A 14,712-nucleotide genomic window follows, 5' to 3' on the forward strand; every position below is an offset into this window, starting at 1 on the left:
TTCAAAAAGGACACACCTAAAATGTATTTTTTCGATTTCAGTCACCCAGCCCAGGAAAGGATTTAATTGGCATTCAAGGACATGTAAATCCCATGTTGCAATAATGAAGCCACATTCACTAATGGCGGGTGGAGTTGGCTTGGGATTTTTTGTACTCTTCACATGCCCCAAATACAGTGTTTCCTGGAGAAATGGGAAAGGGTTTGGTGTTTTATGTAGGTTATCTTATTTCCTTATATTGAATTACTCATTGTGATTCTTGGGCAACTATTACACAAGTTAATAACAAACCCCTGTTACCAGTGACTGAGACAAATAAAGTCTGTTGCTGGTACTCCCTCCCTTCCTCCTGACTAGAAATTGAATAAATGCATCCTGCATGACATCGTAAAATCATCAAACTGAGGTGCTGGAATACCTCAAAAGGATAATTTCCATAGTCAAGGGACCTCCAGCAAGAATGCTCACCTCCATCCTGCCTCATGTCCGTGGATAGGTAGCAAAAGCACTATGGCAGATAGCAGCCTCTGTGATAGGACTTGGGGATGGAAGCAGTCTTTGAAATAGCCAAGTCTTGGGTAGTTTTATAGATGATATCTTGATGTAAACTGAAAGCACCAAGGCACAGCAATTACGTGCTCATGTTTGCCTGCCCTACTTAAAGGTGGGCAACTTTATTCTGCATTGGTTGAAGCTTCAAGTAATTCCAAATACACAACATACCATATCTAAACTGGACAATTGCACTGTAAGGACCACATCAAAAAAAGAAATAACTAATCACCTGTAATTCTTCTTCTCCTTTGATATCATTTGACTGGATTCCTGCTTTTTGAGTCTCAGTTCCTTAGTATGAGACTGGGTGAAATCTCTAGCTTTCAAAGATTTTTGGCACTGAGAATTCACCCTCATTCTGAGACCTACTGCCAGTGTCATGGTGCCCTTTAGAATGTCCCATTTCACTTCCTGGATGAGCGGGAAACAGAATTCTCCTCAAATTTAAATGTAACAACAATAATAGAGGCCCCAAAATATTTATATGATATGGCAAGACCATTAAGAAAATTAATGAAGTAATTGAAAAATGTTACCCCCACCCTTTTAGATCTGATGGGAGGTGGTACATGAGTAAGAATCCCTTCTCAAACAAGATTGTGTCAAAGTCAGATTCAGGACTCACATAATTCATCAGACCACTCTGTTTATTAGCAAAGCGCTTTGCCAATGCACCCAGATATATGAGCCCCTCTCTGAGGCTCATGCTAACTTATTTATACAATTAAGCCAAAGCCAATTTAACATAAGAGACAAAAGGAAGCAGAAACTGACATATACATACATATCTTATTTGCATACTAACGTTTACCAATCTTCTAGCTCAGTAGGAGCTCTAAGTTAATTAGTTTGAGGACCCATTGTCTCACACTCCTTAATGTTTCTCTTCCTGACAACTATATTTCAACAAACTCTTCAAGCAGCATTTCTTTAATGAATTATAATTTCAATATAATTCATTCTACTTTCACAATTGTCAGAGAAGCAGAATAAGTAATTAAAATGATCCCTTCTCTAATGACAGGAATCCTAGGAGTCTCTAAAAAAGTCCTAAATTTGGAAACAACAAAGTTTGAGGAGAGCCTCTACAAACCCGAACATTCTCCAAACATGGAGGACCAAAGACACTGTACAAAGCCATCTCATGGACCCTGGAAAATTATGGTGACTTCTTGAATGCCAAAACTTAGAGCTGGTGGGAAAAGTGAGGGAAATGTTGACTCAGTAGCAAACAGCCTGAGACAGTCAGGCTGAGGATGATATAAGTTTTGTACTCCAAATCAGGTATGCAGAAGGAAATGCATTCCTTTGCATTCAACCATTGGACCAGACACATGCAGAGTGGTGTGGAAAACATGACTATACCAAATATAAAAGCTAGGAGGGAAGAACATCATCTCAGAGAAAAACTGGTTCGAAAAGACAGATACCCCAATAAAAGGTAACTTCTATCTATCATGTAGGTTAAATGCTAATGCAAGTCAACAATTATAAATCAAACATAGCTTCCAATGTGAAATTGTGTCCAGAGAGGAAAGCTATAGACTGTTTCTGTCAGGTATTCAGAAAGAAACTCTTCAGGAGATGACTGTAAATATCAATCTGATGTTGTCTTTAATAATGCACAAATGAAAAAATGTCAATGCATAATACATACCAGTAAATATATCCAATCTTCCTACTAGTATTAGTTCTTTTGAGACAATAAAACTGTGGAATCAGTATCTCAGGTCTTTGTGATCCCTGATGGACATAGTGCTGAGGACTTACTCAGAGAGGGATGTATCACCATAAAAAGGAAAAACTCAAGATTGACCCAACAGTAGGAATTCAGTCAAAATCGTATCTTAAGAAAAGGAATGGTTTAACTCCTTGACAACAGTTAGGCTGCCGATGTCCTGACACTACAGCTTGTCATGCTGACCAATACTGTCTCATTTTTTCCTTTTATGCCCCCATCGGTCGGTCTGTTTCCATCTTTCGTCTTCTGTTTTATACTTAGATTGTAAACTTTTGGGGGCAGGGACTGTCTGTTCTGCATTTGTAAGCACATATCACAGTGGGGTCCTGGTCCATCACTGGGACACCTAGGTGCTATGATCATACAAATAATTAATAATCATCATCCCAGGGCCAGCTAAAGATGAAAAAAAAAACTTTGAGACACTGCTGTCATCTGGTAATCTATGAGCAGTGCTATATCTAAAAAGAATCTGAGCTGGCAAGCCAGTTAAAAGCTAGATTTGCTATCTCATTGTAATATGTAGTGGTGAGATAACTTCCATAGATTCCTCAATATGTTTTTTCCTGCCCACCAGTATCATCTACAACTTATCCAGATTGAGCCTGTGCCAGCTAGTTTTCAGACAGGATCCTAATTCAGCCAGGCACTAAGAAAACAAGAAAACTACAAAAAGAAAATGCATGCATTGGCTCACAAAAGCTTATGCTCAAATAAATTTGTTAGTCTCTAAGGTGCCACAAGTACTCCTTTTCTTTTTGCGGATACAGACTAACACGGCTGCTACTCTAAAAGAAAACTACAGAATCCAGGTTCAGTGAGAAGGAGACACAAAGCTGAGTATTATCATCATACTAATGTTAGTACGGTTCAAAACATTTTCATAATCTCCACTAGCAGCCTCATATACAGTAAATGTTGAATAGGAGAGGTGTCAGGATGAAACCCTGTGGAACCCCACCTGTGAGTGCCCTCAGAGAGGAATAACAATTGCCTATCACAAACCTCAGGGTCCTTCCTGAAATGAGTAATGTGAACCACAGTACAGTGATCTCACCCACACCTGGATAAATCATCGTCTGTCTATTAATGCCCTAAACAGCAGAAATGTTCTTTAAAATGTTTGCTTAAACATTCCTATCACCTAATTTGTGACTCCTACAGAAAGAAAAGTGCTTAAGGCTTAACCATAATTACATCCTCTTGAATGGAATCCAAATGTTTAAAAACTTTGCATAAGCTAGTTCTAATGCTAAGTCTTTTTGAGAAACCCAAGTCCCATCACTGTCTAGGAAGCCTAGCATACTGGGAGAATTTAAATAATTTTCAAACAGTTCCAGTCTCCCATGCTGTTGTACCGTCATTTATGTCCACATTGTCACATCCTATGTTTACCAGTTATGCTATTGTAGTTAGAGGGCTAGTCAATCAAATGGTATGAAGCACTGTAGCAGTGAAGGTATTGTTTTTAAAACTGCCTCTGTTTTGAAGAATTGTTAAGTTCTGGCATATCTATGTTTTACAACAATTTTGAACAGGTTGTGTTGCTAGTGTGGTTCAAATTGTAATGCAAGTAAGATAAAATGCAAACTTAAATCTACTGTTTGTAAATATATTTTATAGAATTTAGCAACTTTTCTAAAGGTGCGTCTACAGTGAGGCAGGGCACTTGATTGCATGAAGTGGTTGTTTGCCCTTGTGATGGTTTAGTGCATGTAGATAGCAACATTTTTACACTTTGATGTGACCACTTATGGCACATCTTTCAACTTGGGCTGTATCAATGCATTCCAGGACTCTTTAAGTACCTATTTTATCATGCCCACAACTGTTTTCTGAAAGCAGAGACTTTTGGTTAATAAAAGATGGCATGGGCTTAAAGCAAGAAATTGATATTGGCAGCATTCAAGATGCTAGAGAATCCCTCTTTGGAAAGCTGGAAAAAATATGAAAATGAAATCTGTTAAATTTAGACACAACACAGGAGTGGGAAAAGATTAGGGTATAATTTGAGTTTAATTAATACAATAAGGATATATATACTAAGAAGTATAACTGAAACCAAAATTGTAATTAGAGAGACAACTGATACCACCTCACACTGAAAGTGATTCAGGTCTCCAGGAGGCACCCTCTGCTACATCCCTTCATATGAGCAGTGTTCTCCTGACTTTGTAGGTTGGTTGAGTCAAGAATCATGGTGCTTGCTCCTCCATTTGGTGGTTCACAGATCAATTCTTTCACTCACCCATTACAGCAACTGCAATTCTTAGGTGTGCATGGGGTGGGAGAGGCCATGTAAAGGCCAGCCACCATCTGGCCTTTAGTTATTTGTAAACAGAATTCCTTCAGACATCTCAAAGGTACTAGGCGTTGAGGACTATGGCAAGTCTGAAGCTTTAAAAAGTAGCTGATTATAAGTTTTTCAAGTGCAAAAAGTGAGAACAGCATGCTTAGATGCTTAGTTACATGCTTTGTAACTGGACAAATCTAATTTTACAAAACAGTCCCACAGAAATTCACTTTTGGTTTGACCACAGTAATGAGAAATTACACCCCAAATTATTTTGATTCCTCAAAATTGTAAAGAAAATGTGCTGTAGCTCACGAAAGCTCATGCTCAAATAAATTGGTTAGTCTCTAAGGTGCCACAAGTACTCCTTTTCTTTTTGCGAATACAGACTAACACGGCTGTTACTCTGAAACCTGTCTCTATCTATGGTATGTCTATCGATGCTGTAACACCAAGATTTTACTAGAGCACAGGAACACATTCAAGAAAGAGGAAACAATACAGTTAGCCACAACCATAAGTCTACACAATCAGTCAAGAACATTTATTACTAGAAAGGGAAAACCACAAATCACAAAGAAAATTCAAATATAAACCACAAAAATAGTCACGTGAATTTTAAAAAATTGAAATTATAGCTCCTATACTGGCTAATAAAATCTACCCACAGTCTGATCTGCATTGCTTTATAATGCTGTGCAGAAGTTTACATTAAAATTCTATAAAATGAAATGTATACTTGAATGCTACAAACCATCTCCTCTTCCTGCTAAAAATCATTTTCAGAGAAGGGAGAATGGATATAAAGCTGTTACCATAGAATCATAGAATATCAGGGTTGGAAGGGACCTCAGGAGGTCATCTAGTCCAACCCCCTGCTCAAAGCAGGACCAATCCCCAACTAAATCATCCCAGCCAGGGCTTGGTCAAGCCTGACCTTAAAAATATCTAAGGAAGGAGATTCCACCACCTGCCTAGGTAACGCATTCCAGTGTTTCACCACCCTCCTAGTGAAAAAGTTTTTCCTAATATCCAACCTAAACCTCCCCCACTGCAACTTGAGACCATTACTCCTTGTCCTGTCATAAGCTACCACTGAGAACAGTCTAGATCCATCCTCTTTGGAACCCCCTTTCAGGTAGTTGAAAGCAGCTATTAAATCCCCCCCCCCCCCATTCTTCTCTTCCGCAGACTAAACAATCCCAGTTCCCTCAGCCTCTCCTCATAAGTCATGTGTTCCAGTCCCCTAATCATTTTTGTTGCCCTCCGCTGGACTCTTTCCAATTTTTCCACATCCTTCTTGTAGTGTGGGGCCCAAAACTGGACACAGTACTCCAGATGAGGCCTCATCAATGTCGAATAGAGGGGAACGATCACGTCCCTCGATCTGCTGGCAGTGCCCCTACTTATACATCCCAAAATGCCATTGGCCTTCTTGGCAACAAGGACACACTGTTGACTCATATGCAGCTTCTCGTCCACTGTAACCCCGAGGTCCTTTTCTGCAGAACTCCTGCCGAGCCATTCGGTCCCTAGTCTATAGCAGTGCGTGGGATTCTTCCGTCCTAAGTGCAGGACTTGTTGAACCTCATCAGATTTCTTTTGGCCCAATCCTCTAATTTATCTAGGGCCCTCTGTATCCTATCCCTACCCTCCAGTGTATCTACCTCTCCTCCCAGCTTAGTGTCATCTGCAAACTTGCTGACGGTGCAATCCATACCATCCTCCAAATCATTTATGAAGATATTGAACAAAACTGGCCCAAGGACCGACCCTTGGGGCACACCACTTGATACTGGCTGCCAACTAGACATGGAGCCATTGATCACTACCCGTTGAGCCCGACAATCTAGCTAACTTTCTATCCACCTTATAGTCCATTCATCCAGCCCATATTTCTTTAACTTGCTGGCAAGAATACTGTGGGAGACCGTGTCAAAAGCTTTGCTAAAGTCAAGGAATAACACGTCCACCACTTTCCCCTCATCCACAGAGCCAGTTATCTCGTCATAGAAGGCAATTAGTTATCTGTCTGGAGTGGCTGTATCCCACAAGGGCATAGACTCATAATGTCAATGGTCTCCTGAATGGTTGTGCCTGCTACCAATATGACTTGCCATCACCACTCATCATCACTGTCCTAATGAGGATGCATTTCCTACTGAGAGAAGAAGGTTATAACGTGAAGACTTCCCTTCATGTAGATGCCTGCTTCCAATTGGTAGGAGGAATAAGATTGGGGAGGTGAAGAATTGCATATATTGAAAATAAAAACGTTAATTACCAGTGATTGATTATTCAAATATATTGTTAATTTACATAGAACTTCACTCTTAAGTGTGTATGGACCCTCTACATTGAAACTGGAACCTCATATAAAGTAGTGACTTAGAACCATGCACATGCTCTCACCCTCTATTGAATATTTGGTTATGTGGTAATATAAGGAGCTGCAGGCTTGAGCCTCTTCAGTTCCTTCCACCTAATAAGAATCTGTATCTTAGACTCTTAAAAAGTGGAGACAGAGGTTAGGAAGTATGGATCTATGCTGACAACCCCTGGAAGAACCACGATTTCTTCTTTTCCTTCTTCAAATATTGTAGCATAAATCTCTACTTTTGGAAGATTAACTAGCAGTAACAACACTCACAGGAGATGGGTCTGAACAGCTAGTTAAATAAAAGACTGTAGAACTACTCTCCTGAATTAAGCATTAAACCCAGAAGCTGAGTCACAGGAATAACTGAGTAAATGTACGAAGAGTGTCAGATAGCAGCCTTACAGATCTCAGCAATAGAGATATATATGATGTAAAGGCCATTGTGCGTTAAGAGAATGCTCTACAAGTGAAATATAGTTCTATATACGTATATAGAAAAATGTGTCAATAGATGGTGCTCCAGAATATGCAGCATTGTTCTAGGTTTTGGAGGACCAGTAAGTTGTTGTACACTGCATATCGCTTCCTGTGTGCAACTCTTTACATTCAGTTCTGTGAAGAATGTGGGAAATACCTGTATTTTTTATTAATATGATGTGTACTGCTATCCAATTACTATCATGCTGTCTGCTACATGGATGCAAAGAGTTAACTCAGTCCTGGTGGTTTTACTCATCTTCAGGAAGTCAGGCAATGACTGTAGATAAAGCAGGCCATGACATAGGTGTCAGCTCCTTTGAAGGTTTATCCCTACCATTCTCTGATCAACAGCCCGTTTGATAACCCAGTGTGGTGGTCAGATTCCAAGTGGGAAAAATGAAACAAAGGTATTGGGAGGGGTTAAAAGCGTCATTCCTCAATCTGAGAGAATCAGAAGGAGGCAGTGACCCTGCTCTCCCAGATATTGGAGTACCATGACTCAGTTAGGCCTACCTAAGGCTTAAGGGAAATGCTAAGCTTAAGATCGATAATATGCAGATAGGCCTTTTTGTTGTTTTAACCCTTTTCCTCTCTGTTGGTTATGTTCATATGGATAAATCAGTAATGCTGTGTTTTGAAGAATCTGTTTGGAGTCCCTGTGTTTACCTCCTGTTCACAGCCCTCAGAAGGAAGTCTGTAGCAGGGGCCAAACCCAGTTGGAGCTGCTGAAGAGAGAGAGTTGGTAAACAGGGGTGCTGAAATCTGGGGACCCAATCTAAAGATGGGATGGAATTCCACTTTGAGAGACGTGCAGGTGGTGGGTCTGTCACCTGAAAAGCATGCCCCTGGAGGGTCTGGAGAGGGGTCAAAGGAACAGCTTGCCCTGAAATCCTGACTGCTGTTAACACTGTGAACTAATGGAATGTGTTCTACAACTGATGTATCTGCAAAGTTATACCAGGTCTACATACAAATTTGAGCCATTTGGACAATTTTTTGTTCAGAGATTTCTCTGGGGCAGACATAATGGGGACAAACAAAAACAGAAATTTCTTGCATCCAGTTCAAGAAGAAGGCATCAGTCAGAGAACTATAACTTTTTTCCTCCTTTAGACAAAATTGTTGACATTTGCAAACAGGTCTATCTGAGCCATTCCATATTTGCAGAAAAGGAGTTAAACTATAAAGTTCTTGAAGTACCATTTGTGCTGGACATTGTAATTACTGCTCAGACAATCTGCTGAGATACTGACTTTGCTCAGAAGATAGGCAGCTATATGTATTACAGTGATGAATTCCGCAGCCAGCCTGCCTTTTGGCAGAGAACACTAGACTAAATGCTGCTTTCAGTATTGATTTAATACATGATCCTGGCATTGGCTGTAAATGCCTACGATGTCTTTCTCTTGGTATAAGGGAGAAAAGCTTTGAATACTAGATGAGCCACTCATAATTCCTGTACATTTTAATACTACATGAGCCACTCATAATGCCATCTAGCCTCTGCAGGATTCCACAGACAGTGTCATTACATTTATTGACTGAGGTGAGCATAACAGCCTGTTGTAGATGCAACCAACATTGTCATTACAAAAGGATTTGGATGCACAAATTTCTGACTGTATCCATTACAGAGAAGTAAGGACATTGCAGAATAGCCATCATTGACTCAGTTATCTGATTAGAGGTAGATACGCTGTCTGCAATTAATAGTGTGGAGGCCTCGTTTTGAGTTTGGCAAATGGCATCTATTAAAAATAGCATAAAACCCAGAAGTTCCAAGATAGGTGAAGCGTGTTTCTTGACTGAGATCTATCTGTGCTGCATATAGCTTTTAGATCTGTCTAATCAGTCAAGGAACACTGCATTCTAAGATTCCCAGCCAAGAAATCAAATTCAAGATGAGTGACATTAAAATGATCTTATTTTGGTTATACTACATCTGTCTATTTAATCTTAATTAGTATTCTGTATCACTGATTTTTAACTTGCATATTTTGTTCAAAATGTCACAAATAGGCACAGTGATTTCACCTGAATAATGTGGTAAACGTACATAAGTTGTAAGTATTTGTACTATAAACTTTGCAAACTACTACGGTATGGGGCAGGGCAGCTGGCTGCCAGAGCCCACCGTGGGGACCCAGGGAGCCGGACTGGGACCCCACAGCCTAGGGCTGGGCAGCTGGAACCCAGGACCCTGCAGTGCGCGGCCAGGCAACCAGCAGCCAGACCCCACTGCACTGAGCCAGGCAGCCGGACCAGGAAACTACTACTATAAACTTTGCAAACTACTACGGTATGGGGCAGGGCAGCTGGCTGCCAGAGCCCACCGTGGGGACCCAGGGAGCCGGATTGGGACCCCACAGCCTAGGGCTGGGCAGCTGGAACCCAGGACCCTGCAGTGCGCGGCCAGGCAGCCAGCAGCCAGACCCCACTGCACTGAGCCAGGCAGCCGGACCGGGACCCCGCGACCCTGCGGTGCAGGGCCAGGCAGCCAGACCCCACAACCCTCTGCACGGCTGGGCAGCCGGGCTCCGGACCCCCACCCTAAGGGGTGGGCAGCTGGGACCCCTGCACTGGGCCAGGAGTGGAGTGCCAGGCGCAGGCTGGCAGCCGAGACCCTCGGCTCAGAGCCCCACCTAAAACCTGGCATCCCGCAAACTCCTAATTCCCAGCACCTCCCACCCCCTCACAGCTCAGAACCCCTCCCCCAACAAACCTGCCCAGAGACCCACTCTCCTGCCCCCTGCCCCCTGCCCCCATGCTGCACTCACCACCAGCCTCCTGCTGGCAGGAGCCCTCCTGCAGGCTGCCAGATGCTGTCTCCCCCTCAGCCAGCCCCAGAGCGGCAAAATTTGAATTTTTTTTAGCACTCAGCTGGGCTGCAGCTGTGTGCTAATTGGGCTGCATGTGGCCCACGGACCATGGGTTGAGAACCGCTGATCTATCTTTATATACCATGGGTGGCCAACCTGTGGCTCCAGAGCCACATGTGGCTCTTCAGAAGATAATATGCAACTCCTGCTAGGAACCAACTCTGGGAAAAAATGGTGGGTGCTCAGCACCCACTGTCAGGCCTATTAGCCCCCTCCCTCCATCCCCCAGCATCTCCCGCTCGCCAGTGGCCCCCCCAATCATCACCTCCTCCTCTCTCTCCCGTGCCTCCCGCCCGCAGCGATCAGCTGTTCTGCGGCGTTGAGGAGGCTCTGGGGAGGAGCGGGAAGAAAAGAGGACGCGGTGTGCAGCCTCACCCCTCCCTCCGCTCCTTCCCTCCCTGTGCCTCCCGCCTGCCGTGATCAGCTGCTTTGTGACGGCAGGGGGCAGGAGGAGCAAGGACACGGCTCACTCAAGGGACGGGATGGGAAGAGGCAGGGTGGGGGTGGGGCCTGGGAGAGAGCCAGGGATCCAGCACCCCCTGGCCAGCACCCGTGTCTCCTTGAATAAAGCTCATGGTGACTAGGTGGTGTGGAAATTTTTAATCTACATTTTTCTTACGCCATTTAACAATGGAAGGCAAGTGCAAACAGAAAAGAAAATACACAGATGAAAATTGAGGCTTCCAACAGGAGTGGGAGAATAAGTACTTTTTCATTGAACATAATGGTAAGGCCGTGTGTCTTCTTTGCCAGATGTGTATCTCTAAGTTCAAATCTTCAAACTTGCAGCATCATTTCGCTTCGAGCCATGCACATATGGATCAAGAATTCCCACAAGGTTCTGAACTCTGCACCTTAAAACTGAAAACTTTGAAAAAACAAACGGATGTGAAAGCCCAGTTTTTCCATCAGATTTGCCACCAATCGCCGACTGTAATGTTAGCCTCCTATTATGTGGCCTGGCACATAGCCCGTGCAAAAAAGCCCTACTCTGAAGGAGAGCTTATAAAAACATGCCTCACTGATGTGATTTCAATCCTGTCACCAGAGAACAAGAATCTACAGAAGAAAATTTCTGGCCTGCAGCTTTCACACCACACAATAGAACACAGAATCTCTGACCTGAACAGTGACATCAAATCTCAACTGCACTTGCAACTTCAGCAGTGTGAATATTTGAGCATCGCTTTGGATGAGTCATGCCATGCACAGGATAAACCTTATTATTGGTATTTGTCCGCACTGTGTCTGACGACTGAGTTGTAAGGGAAGAACTCCTCGATACTGTGTCTCTAAAGGACAGAACGCACGGATGAGATCTAAAGGAAGTGTTGATGTAGGTAGTTATGAAAAGTCACTTCCCTTTACCGAAGCTCACTGCCATTACAACAGAAGGGGCTCTGTCCATGTGGGGATCTGCGAATGGATTAGTAGGGCTTTGTAAGTCTGACGAGAGCTTTTCCAAATTTTGGACATTTCACTGTATTATTCATCAGGAGCAACTGGTATCTAAAAATCTCAAATTTGATCACGTCATGAAACCTGTCTTGCATATTGTAAAATTCAGTCTCTCAAATGCACTCAATCACAGACAATTTCAAAATGTAATTGAAGAACTGGATGAAGACGACTTCCCTGCCGATTTGCCATTTCACTGCGCAGTTCGACAGCTCTCAAGAGGTAAAGTTATTTCCTGTTTTTTCAAGCTCCGAGAACCAGTAAAATTGTTTATGGAGGAGAAGCACAGAATACACCCCAAGATTACAGATCCTGGATGGGTTCTAGACTTGGCATTTCTTGCAGACATGCTGCTGCATTTGGATAAACTAAATGTGGACTTACAAGGAAAATTCCGGTTGCTGTCTGATCTAGTGCAAGGCGTATTTGCGTTCATGAACAAACTGCAGTTGTTTCCCAAACAAATGCTTGAGGGAGAGCTGACACACTTTCCCTCAATATCACAGCTTTGAGCCAGATCAAAAGAAGATGCAGCAGAACCCCTAAAACGGAGCACAACTAAGTATGCGAGTGTGATTAAAAATCTAAAGCACAGTTTTGAGGAAAGATTCCAAGATTTGCAGCAGAAAAGACCTCAGATCAGATTTCTGATTGACCCTTTTAGTGCTGAAGCTGATTGTCTGAAGCCGCCTTTAGTCACTGCCGAAGCAACATCCCAGATGGAAATAATAGAATTTTTGGAAGATGACAAATTGAAATCTGTTCAGAAGACAGAGGGGACTAGGGTGACCAGATGTCCCGATTTTATAGGGACAGTCCCAATATTTGGGGCTTTTTCTTATATAGGCTCCTATTACCCCCCCACCTCCTGTCCCGATTTTTCACACATTTTTCCCCTAGAGGGGACCCTTACTTTCTGGAAATCTGTACCAAAGGATAAATACCCCAGCATTAGAGCTGCAGCCCTAAAATTAATCTCGATGTTTCCCTCAACCTATCTTTGTGAGTCTGTTTTCTCGACACTCAGATATGTGAAATCCAGATGTGAGCAGAGTCAGAATGAGCTGTACCCTGACATCTGGTGGTGAGTTTGGAAAAGGACTTCAGGGGCTGATCTCGTTTGCATGGGCACACCCACCCCGCTTAGCATGATGGGACTGCTTGCCCAAATGGTCACTTTGACTGCTGTGGGATCCCCAGTCTCTTTGTTATTGGGGCAGGAGTAATAAAGTGTTGTTATCCTGGATATGTGAATCAAGAACAGTAGAACTGTAGTTGGCATTTTATGATGGAGGGACTCATCCCCAACTAAGTAGCACTCGCTAGGCAAGGGACATGGGCTCCAAAGCCCAGTGAACTGAGAGAGGCTGGGGACAGGTATGTGTACCTGATAGTATAGGCCCCCTTCTGAGGGCACTAAACACCACTTTGATTCATCCTCCACTGTGTAATAACAGAGCTAATTTTGACTCCCTTTGGAGTCTTATTACATGCTGCAGAGTTGAAATCACTGATACCAAGGTCTAAGCATTAGGCCTATCTTGGGCAAGTGGTTCTGAGTGTGCCAGCACTGGGGCCCCCCTACTAACAGTTGAAATCACTAAAGAGTATCAGAGGAGTAACTGTGTTAGTCTGGATGTGTAAAAGCGGCAAAGAGTCCTGTGGCACCTCATAGACTAACAGATGTATTGGAGCATAAGCTTTTGTGGGTGAATACCCACTTTGTCGAATGCATGTAGTGGAAATTTCCAGAGGCAGGTATAAATATGCAAGCAAGAATCAGGCTAGGGATAATGAGGTTAGTTTAATCAGGGAGGATGAGGCCCTCTTCTAGCAGTTGAGGTGTGAACACCAAGGGAGGGGAAACTGCTTTTGTAGTTGGCTAGCCATTCACAGTCTTTGTTTAATCCTGAGCTGATGGTGTCAAATTTGCAAATGCACTGAAGCTCAGCAGTTTCTCTTTGAAGTCTGGTCCTGAAGTTTTTTTGCTGCAGGATGGCTACCTTTAAATCTACTATTGTGTGTCCAGGGAGATCGAAGTGTTCTCCAACAGGTTTTTGTATATTGCCATTCCTAATATCTGATTTGTGTCCATTTATCCTTTATGTAGGGACTGTCCAGTCTGGCCGATGTACATAGCAGAGGGGCATTGCTGGCACATGATGGCGTATATTACATTGGTGGACATGCAGGTGAATGAACTGGTGATGGTGTGGCTGATCTGGTTAGGTCCTGTGATGGTGTCACTGGTGTAGATATGTGGGCAGAGTTGGCATCGAGGTTTGTTGCATGGATTGGTTCCTGAGTTAGAGTTACTATGGTGTGGTGTGTAGTTGCTGGTGAGAATATGCTTCAGGTTGGCGTGTTGTCTGTGGGCGAGGACTGGCCTGCCTCCCAAGGCCTGTGAAAGTGAGGGATCGTTGTCCAGGATGGGTTGTAGATCACTGATGATGCGTTGGAGAGGTTTTAGCTGAGGACTGTATGTGATGGCCAGTGGAGTTCTGTTGGTTTCTTTCTTGGGCTTGTCTTGCAGCAGGAGGCTTCTGGGTACACGTCTGGCTCTGTTGATCTGTTTCCTTATTTCCTCATGCAGGTATCGTAGTTTTGAGAATGCTTGGTGAAGATCTTGTAGGTGTTGGTCTCTGTCTGAGGGGTTGGAGCAAATGCAGTTGTACCTCAGCGCTTGGCTGTAGACAATGGATCGTGTGGTGTGTCCGGGATGGAAGCTGGAGTCATGAAGGTAGGCATAGAGGTCAGTGGGTTTTCGGTATAGGGTGGTGTTAACGTGACCATCACTTATTTGCACCGTGGTGTCGAGGAAGTGGACCTCCCATGTAGATTGATCCAGGCTGAGGTTGATGGTGAGGTAGAAGCTGTTGAAATCGTGGTTGAATTCTTCCAGGGTTTCCTTCCCATGGGTCCAGAT

The sequence above is a fragment of the Lepidochelys kempii genome, chromosome 5 (assembly GCF_965140285.1).
Source record: "Lepidochelys kempii isolate rLepKem1 chromosome 5, rLepKem1.hap1, whole genome shotgun sequence".
Classification (NCBI taxonomy): domain Eukaryota; kingdom Metazoa; phylum Chordata; order Testudines; family Cheloniidae; genus Lepidochelys; species Lepidochelys kempii.